A 9745-nucleotide genomic window follows, 5' to 3' on the forward strand; every position below is an offset into this window, starting at 1 on the left:
GATCGTAGAACAACAATAAATTCAGAGTGTTACGTTACAACGCTGCGAACTCTGAAACGACGGCTAACAAGGGTCCGAAAGGAAAAAGGAAATGTTTTCCTGCAGCATGACAATGCCAAACCACACACATCACGTGCCACCACAGCAGAACTTCAGAGAGTGAATCTCACCACCGTACGGTATCTTCCATACAGTCCAGATTTAGCACTGTCTGACTTCCATCTGTTCCTGATAATGAAATACGATCTGTAGGAACATCATTGTACTTCTGATGAAGACGTTGAGAGAACTGTGAGACTGTGGTTGCGGAAAAAGAGTGTCGACTTCTTCCGTGACGGCTTCAGAAAACTTGTTCGTCGTTGGCAGGAATGTATCCAACTGGCTGGTGTTTATGTGGAAAAGTGAATATTGGTAACTAAAGATCACATTACAAGGATTATTTCTGCGTTTGATTTATTAAAATATTCCCTTCCAAACCCAATTAACGAAAGTGGTGGCATTACTTTTCATTCAACCCTCGTATGTTGTGTGCGATTTTTATTGTGATAGCAGCTTTATAAATGCCTTTGAATTGTTAAACTGATTAATTCTTCACAGGCGGTCACTCCCACTAAATTTACTAAATAAGCTGGTGACGGGGGCTACTATTCGTTCAAAGCTGTAACCGATAAAAATCCGTTCAATACAACAATAGAAAAGTTGGAATGTGTTGGCCACATCAAAAAGTGGTTTGGTGGTAGGCTTTGTCGCTTGCCGAAAGACAAGAAATATGAAGTACTTGAGGATGGAAAACCAGTAGGAGGAAAAGGCAGAATTACTCTGAAAGAAATTAATTCTGTTCAGTTATTCTATGGCAGAGCTATCAGAAAAAACACACATAATTTAGAGGCAATACGGCGTGCTGTGTGGGCAATTTTTTATCCACAAAGTATCCACTAAACAAACACTAATGCACAATCTGTGTCCGAAAGACGATTGGTGTAAGTTCAAAAACAGAAATGAGACGTATTCACGAAAACACTCATTACCATACTCTGTTATGAATGCAATTAAGCTCACATTCAGGTTTCTTGTAAACACTGATTTATTGAGGAAATGTCTTCACAGAAAGACACAAAATGCAAATGAAAGCTTCAATAATTTAATTTGGATTAGATGCTCAAACAGGACATTCTGTGGACTGGAAGTACTCAAAATAGATGCCTATGATGCAGTTTTATGTCACAATAACGGAAATAATGGCAGAATTGAATTGCTGAGGGGAGTTGGTATAGATCCTTATGTATTTACAATAAAAGCATTTTAGACGATCGACGAGAGCAGGGTCAAGAAAGCTGGAAGATCAGTGTCTTACCTGCAAGTACAGGCCAAGCAGATTCGAAGAGGATAGAAGAGAAACCTGGAGGACGAGGAGTATCAGTATGGTGGATTTTAAAATTGAGGTAAGCGTATTACATGTAGAAGTATGAGAAGACAATCTTTCAACCTCATTTTCTCTGTTTTACATTTTTTACGTAATTAGAAGCCTTTTCTGAAAACCTATATTCGCTAATGCTATGAAATTTTCAGGATCTGTTCCCAATGTGTTGCTGTCTCCCTGGAGCTAAAAAATACGAGATCCTGCAATTACATTCTGATTTTTAGAAGATTGTAGGTAGAAAAAATTTTAATTTTACATGTGCAAAATTAAAAACTATTAATAATACAATTTGTACCGTAAATTAATAACTGTAGTTCAGTGGTCTTATAACCTTCTCAAGACATTACAATAAAATTTTCAGATTACTTGCATGACTAGAATTAAGTTATGTCTTTTTATAGAAAAAGAAAATAAAAAATTAAAAAATCAAATTTCTGGCAAAATATTAATCCTGCTTTTTTATTGTATTTTTTCCCTTAAAACACAGCTCTTTTGCTTTACACATGCAAAATTTTAGATGTTTACATTAGTAAATATGGCTGTGATGATTTGTAAATAAAGTTTACATTTTCCGTTACATACCCCTTTAAGCCATCTTTTATTTAAAAATGTATTCAGAACTTTATGTTCACAGTGGTATTACAATAGACAAGTTACTTCATCAGTTAAAGTATTGTTTAGAGTTTGTTTTAGAAACAATGTTCTAGTAGAAACTCGGACGTTAACTGGAAACAAATATGTAATACTTAAAGAGCTATGCAACTAGTAGTACTGGATCTTTATTTTTATTTTCGGAAAATAAGTATATTCTTAGCAGCGTAGTCCCGCCACCAACGCAGAAGAAAAACGCCAGCTGGTGTCACCAAATTTTGTTCCACAGTGCTAATTCTAGTGCCGCCGTTTCATAACTACGATTCACTTTGTTGGCACCAACATCTACCTCCTCATAATTAGAATCTCTCTTTCCCTTACTTACCACTTCCAGTGCAGAGCTGTCGGTCGCTTCATACCGATCGTCTTGGATCAGCCACATTCGCACTTCATTGTCGTCTGCATTTTCACACCGAGAAAGATGTCTAACAAAGATCTAACAACTGTTCATTTTCGTTTGCCCGCAAATTTTGGCCTCTGATCACTGCGTATTTTAAATTTCATCCGCGAGAGCCTTTCGATTTTCTTAACGTAGTAGTCACCTGTCAACCACCTCGGATTAAATGGAGGCTCGAACTGCCGGTGTTCGAATCACCGAGGTTTTACTGTAATTATTTTTTTATTTTTATCCACAAAGATCTTGCGTTAGACTGAAAATTTAAAGAGTGGAGAGCTAGTACTGCAAGGGCCATACCCAAAAAGTTTCTAGATGAAAAACGGTTTTTGTGGTTTGAAGTCTGTGTAGTACAAAAAACCGTATAATACATAGAATTACAAATACCAGGAGGCTTCATTCAGGAACACATACAAATACAATACGAATTAATCACATGACTCCAGAAGCACCACAATTTTAGCAGAATGTGCGTTAATACACGCAGTGCACTGGTCTTTATAATTACTATTACTTCTGCCCGTACTTACTATGTCTAAGGACTGTGACTATGTGAAATAATTACTTATTTGTATTTTCTGCTGCCAGACACTTTATTTGTTTTTGAATTCAAATTAAGATATTGCAAAGCGTTTCGTGTTTGTTATGCTAATATTCAGGAGCTTATACATACAGAAAATTATTGTTTAAAATTAAATGTCTCAATCTAAATTAATGTAGGACTTTTTGCTTTTCGTTCGGTGGTGGTGTGCCTGTTGGGCCGTCACGTCAGTCATAATAAAGAACGAGGCACAGCTCCACACCAGCCAAAGGCATCACTATGCATCAATTTCCGGCCAACCACTGCCCCCCTCCCTCTAAATACCCCAACAGCCTTCCCAGGAGCTAACAATAAACTCAATTTAAGACATTTTACTTTAAGTAACAATTTTCTGCATTTATAATTGCCTGAAGATGACCAAAACATGTTCCACACACATTTAAGTTTGTTAAATTACACATAAAAACAAATAATAGTGACTGGCAGCAGAAAATACAAATAAGTAACGTGATCTTTGTCATGAGACATTCATGGCATAAACTTGCTGTACAGGGTCGCTACAACATATGGAAAACTTATGAGATACTCAAATTGATAAAGGATACACAATAAGAGGAATAAAATAAATAAATACGTGCATACCCATATTGATAAGAGAGGAATATATACGTAAAGAGAAATATGACATTACCTGCATAATATTCACGTTTACATCAAAATGACATTTCAAGTGCAAGAGCTTTTTTTTTCCTGGCTCATTTGTTGCAACCCGCCGCGAATTCCTGTCAACCTTTTCATTTCAGAGCAGCACTTGCAACCTATCTTCCCTTTATTTGCTGGATGTATTCCAATCTCTGTCTTCTTCTACAGTTTTTACCTTCTACAGCTCGTTCTACTATGACGGAAATTATTCCCTGATGTCTTAACAGAAGTTCTATCATACTGTCACTTCTTCTTCTCAGTGTTTTCCATTTCTTCCTTTCCTTGCCCATTCTACAGAGATCCGCCTCATTTATTCCTTATATTCCACCTAATTTTCAACGTCCTTCTGTAGCAAACGTCTCAAATGTGTCGAATGTCTTTCGTTCCGGTTTTCCCACAGTCCATGTTTCACTACCGAACAATGCTGTGCTCCAAACGTACATTCTCAGAAATTTCTTCCACATTCGTATTTGATACTAGTAGACTTCTATTTGCTAAGGATCCCATTATTGCAAGTCCCAGTCTGCTTTTTATGTCCTCCTTTCTCCGTTCGTCATCCGGTTAACTTCACTGCTTCGTGACCATAAATCTAGATATTGAATTTCTCGCTGTTCTCGTTTCTGATACTTCTCATCACTTTCGTCTTTCTTCGATTTACTTTTCATCAGTATTCTGTACTCATTAGACTATACATTCCATTCGCCAAGGAAAGCATGACACCAGCGAATCTTATCACTGATACCATTTCACCTTGAATCTTAATCCAATTCTAGAACCTATTTTTTCCGTCACAGCTTTTTCTACGTGTACACGGAACATTATAGGCGAAAGACTACATGCGAAAGACTACAGCCCTGTCTTACACCCTTTCTAATCGGAGCACTTCGTTCTTGATCTTCCAGTCCTATTGTTCCGTCTTGGTTCTTGTACGCATTTTATATTTCCCGGCCATCCCTATAGGTTACCTCTACTTTTCTCAGAATTTTGAACATACTGCCCCAATTGACAATGTCGAACGTTTCTTCCAGATCGACAGTCGGTATGAATGTGCCTTGATTTTTCTTGAATCTCGCTTCCATTATCAACCGCATCGTCAGAACTGCCTTGTGCTTTTATCTTTCCTAAAGCCAAACTGATCATCATCTAACACGTTCTCTACTTTCTTTTCCATTCTTCTGGTTATCATCCTTGTCAGCAACTTGGATGCATGAGCTGTTAACTAATTGTGCTATAGTTGCCGCACTTGTCGACTCTTGCTACCTTCGAATTATGAGGATGACGTTTTTCCGGAAGTGTGATCGTATATCGCCCGTCTCATATCTTCTACATACCACCGAGAAAAGTCATTTTGTTGCCACTTCCCGCAATGCTTTAAGAAATTCGGATCGAATGTTATCAATCCCTTCTGCCTTATTTGGTCTTAGGTTGTCAGAAGCTCTTCTAAATTCTGATCCTAAGATTGGATCCCCTATCTCTTACCTGTCGATTCCTGCTTCTTCTTCCAACATGTCATCAGTCAACTTCTCGCCCTCATATAGCCTCCAATATAATCTTTCCACCTGTCTGCTCTCTCCTCTGCATTTAACAGTGGAATTCTCATCACATTCTTAATGTTACCGCCCTTGATTTTAACTTCATCAAAGGTTGTTTTTACTTTTGTGTATGCTGAGTTAGTCCTTCTGCCAATCATTTATTTTTCAATATTTTTACATTTACCATGCAGGTATTTCTTCTTCGTTTCCCTGCACATTTTTGTACTTCCTTCTTTCTTCGATCAGCGGAAGTATTTGTTCTGTTACCCGTGGTTTCTACGGAGCCACCTTCGTTGTACCTCCGTTTGTCTTCCCAACATCTGTTTGTTGCCCTTTTTAGAGATGTCCGTTTCTCTTCTACTGAACTGCCTACTGAGCTATTCATTACCGCAGTATCTATAGCCTCAGAGAACTTCAAGCATATTTCTTCATTCCTTGGTACTGCCATATCCCACTTCTTTGCGCGTTGATTCTTCCTGACTAGTCTCTGAAGCACCATCATATTCTTCATCATTATTAAACAGTGATAAGAGTCTATATCTGTTCCTGGGTATGCAGTGACCGATTTAGGAGGCCTGTCCACTATGTAATGTAACAGGAACCTTCCTCTGTCTCCCAGAGGTTTCCAGGTTTATCTCCTTAGCGATGGTTAAAAATAATGTCAATCTAAAAAGCAAAGTATTCTGTAAATTTATAAATCTAATTATAATCCCTGTATTATCATGGCAGTCCATTATCTCATGGTAAAAGAAAGTTGTCTTATCTCTGATTTAACGTTATAAAAGAGTGAGATACTACAAGGAAATCCCTATATCACGACCATGACAAAATTCCTTCTAACAGTTATGTGTGATGCGCAAAATCACTTGACTCAGCCACACTTCCTGGTTGTACCGAACACAACTGTCACAATAAGAAGACAGGGGAACAGCTGGCTATGACAGGATCTCATAGGAAAAGTTAAAAACTGTTGCTGATAGTTTTTGCTAACTGGACATTGCACTTTTCTTTTTGGTTTTAACTGTGTTCTTTCACATTAAAGTTCTTATTTATGTAGACACCAGACACAGTCAACGTGGCTAGTGTATGGACGAGGCAGGATATATGCATTTAATAGAGATAACGGATCAGCTTTATGTGTGTCCATCTTCAGAAACTAAAAGAGTCGTTAGTTTAGCTGACAGAGCCGACAACTGCCGCTGGAGAGTGCTGTGGTCGTAAATTTCGACGTGGAGAACGTTCTGTGTGTTGTTGTTGTGGTCTTCAGTCTGAATACATGTTTGTTGCAGCTTTCCCCTTTAGTCTGTCATATGCAGGCCTCTTCGTCACTGAATAGCTATTGCAAATTACACCCACTTTAATAAACTTACTGTACTGATGTCTAGGTCTTCCTCTGCAATTTTTACCGTCGCGCTTCCCTCAGTTACTAAATGAATAACTCCTTGATGCCTCATGATGTGGGCCGGCCAGGGTTCTAGGCGCTACAGTCTGGAACCGCGCAACCGCTACGGTCGCAGGTTCGAATCCTGCCTCGGGCATGGATGTGTGTGATGTCCTTAGGTTAGTTAGGTTTACGTAGTTCTAAGTTCTAGGGGACTGATGACCTCAGAAGTTAAGTCCCATAGTGCTCAGAGCCATTTGAACCATTTTTGAACCTCATGATGTGTCCCATCAGCCGATTTTTTCTTTTACTCACCCTGTCCTTCCACTACCATTCAGTCTCTCTTCATTAGTTCCTCAATCAACCCACATAATCTTCAGAAATCTTCTGTAGCGATACATTTAAAAAAAATTCTGTAATCTGCACGTCTGACTGCTTCTTGATCACACTTTACTTCCGTGCAACGCTGCATTTCAGATCCATAGTTTCAGAAAAACTCCCGAATGTTTAGAATTGTATTGGAACATACAAAAATTCCTCTTTCTATGAAGTTTCGTTATTGCAACCAAATGTCGATGACTTCTTGCCACGGCACTTCGGGTGACAGTCATTCACGTATCTTCAGGTAAGTGTTTTACACTGGAGATTGCTAATCCACACTTCTAACTTTACACCAAAAATTGGCACGGATTCAAATGCGCTAAGGCTGCCGGTACATGAGCGACCTCCATTCTTTCGCGCCTCCTCCCAATACTGCTTCAACTACAGTATGACATGCAGGCGCATGCGTAATTGTGGTAGTACATGTCCACTCTCGGTCGAAATGCGAGCTCGCGGAGCTAAAATTCAGTTGTCAAAATTAATCAAATTGACTGTCCTTACACGTGTCATTGCGCCAACGGCCTTGCCGCAGTGGTAACACCGGTTCCCGTCAGATCACTGAAGTTAAGCGCTTTTGGGCTGGACTAGCACTTTGATGGGTGACCATCCGGTCTGCCGAGCGCTGTGGGCAAGCGGGGTGCACTCAGCCCATGTCAGGCAAACTGAGGAGTTACTTGATTGAGAAGTAGCTGTGTGCCAACCACATGCCCCTCCATATCCACGTCCGGTGACACCTGCGTGCTGAGGATGACACGGCGGCCGGTCAGTACCGTTGGGCCTTCATGGCCTGTTAGGGCAGAGTTTAGTTTTAGTTTTTAGACGTGTCATTAGTCATAAAATATTTTCTTTCCGAAGATATAAAGAAATCACCGGCTCTCACGCCTTATCCAGTTGAAAACTGCCATCAAAATTAATCAGATCTTCCGCCAAATATATTTCCACTGAATCTTTAATAATTGAATCCCAGAAGGATCTCGTCACGACCAAAATTTTCGTGGTATGTTCAGTGGAGGTACCATGCTCGGCTGTGGCTGACTTGCTGGGCTGTGAAAAGCGAGTGTGCGCGTTATCTGACCAATATAGGCTTTGCCACTCTTGCAAGGTATTGTGTAGATTCCAGTCCTCGACCTTCGCGTAACCGAGAAGAGCACAAGTCTTTGTAGGCGGGTGGGCAATTACTTTGAGTGATGGTTCCTTACTATTCCGCCTAATGTTGACGAAATATTGTTGGCATATGGGAGGGAGACCTGGACTTGAACTGCTCCTTCTCCTTTTGCTTCTGTTGGTGATCACTTTTCTACCACCATAAATCTGTGGTGACCTGATGTGCAGTGCAAGCTTCTGGAGAAGGGCTTGTGTCTGCCGTTTCTGGATATGTAGGTCAGTACGGAAGTGGATGGATCATTGAAGTGTTCGTTTACCGATGACCCACATATACAGACCTGTATTTGCAGGGATCTAGCTTCCTCCACTCGTCCACACTATGGACTCCTTCGAACGTTGGTACACCACGCACATGCTGTGTCTGATGGAGATAGCCTTGCGTAGAAGCTGTTTTCAGAGGTAATTGGTATTCTCCACATTAGATCAGTGGTAGAAACGAGACCAATCACAAAATCAAGAGGAAAAGTACGGCAAGTGGAAGCTAAAGATAGAGATATGTTTAGTGAGAGGGATTTGCGTGCGTATGATAAACCCCTTCCCTCAAAAATGTTTCCCCGTTTGTACTAAGACTGCTTCTTGACCACGCTTTACTTCCGTGCAACGCTGCATTTCAGACCCATAGTTTCAGTAAAACTACAGAATATTTACATTTGTATTGGATCTTACAAAAATTCCTCTTTCTATGAAGCCCACTTCATGGTGTCTATTTGCTTCCACTGCCCTGTGTGGAATGCCTAAGTTCTGAATAATGTTCACCAACCTGCAGTCTTTTACTGTTGTTGTCCCCTGTCCAGAAAGAAGCACATAGGTCGTGAATCCGTTAGCTTGAGACTGTACTAAACTGTTAGCGAGGAACTGATATGCTATACATATTTAAATTTTCAATTAGTTTGTTTATATGGGATGCTACTTGCTTTTTATTAGAAGAATACGAGAAACTGCACAATTATATTGCACTTTATGAATCACAATTTCCATGCTCCATTCTTTCACAGAAAAAAAAAACAAAGTAATAAACTGCGTATTTGCACAATTACTATCAAATTGTTCACAATTACATATCCAAATAACCAGGGACTGATAATTAAGTTGTTGACCGATACCGACCAAGGCAGACAATATGTCTGTACTTCGAGACTGCCGAACCAGCTCTGAGCTTACAGCGGAACCACTTCGCCCGACATTCCCGTTAGGCGCGATCCGAAAATCTTCGAACTGCTTAGTCCACCTTTACGTTAAAGCATTTGTTTATTGTTCTGCTGGTAATTAACGCTTTTGAAATTATGGAACGGCAGCCTGCTATTGAGCACTCCTTAATATGAAATGCAAGTAAATTCAGTATTTAGTTTTTCTATCATTATAGTATAATTTTATCATTTTGGCGAGCTACTTGTGAGCGCAGCAACCAATCGCGGCGAAGGACCACAATTTAGGCGATCTTTCTCGTGATACACGTACCGAGCAAACCATCTGTCACTGGTACCGCACACCACATTTCATCATCTGCCCACTGTTGCATTCTCAATAGCTCTAAGAAGAGCTTCTTGCAACTTAATATGATGGCTTTAAAACCAGAAAT

General features: G+C 39.9%; 1 pseudogene; it reads left to right on the forward strand.

Annotated features, from left to right (window-relative positions):
* Window positions 1–7515: 7515 nt before the first annotated feature.
* On the forward strand, window positions 7516–7633 carry LOC126417439 (5S ribosomal RNA; annotated as a pseudogene).
* The last annotated feature ends 2112 nt before the right edge of the window (window positions 7634–9745 follow it).

The sequence above is a fragment of the Schistocerca serialis genome, chromosome 8 (genome assembly GCF_023864345.2).
Source record: "Schistocerca serialis cubense isolate TAMUIC-IGC-003099 chromosome 8, iqSchSeri2.2, whole genome shotgun sequence".
In the NCBI taxonomy this organism is placed as follows: Eukaryota; Metazoa; Arthropoda; class Insecta; order Orthoptera; family Acrididae; genus Schistocerca; species Schistocerca serialis.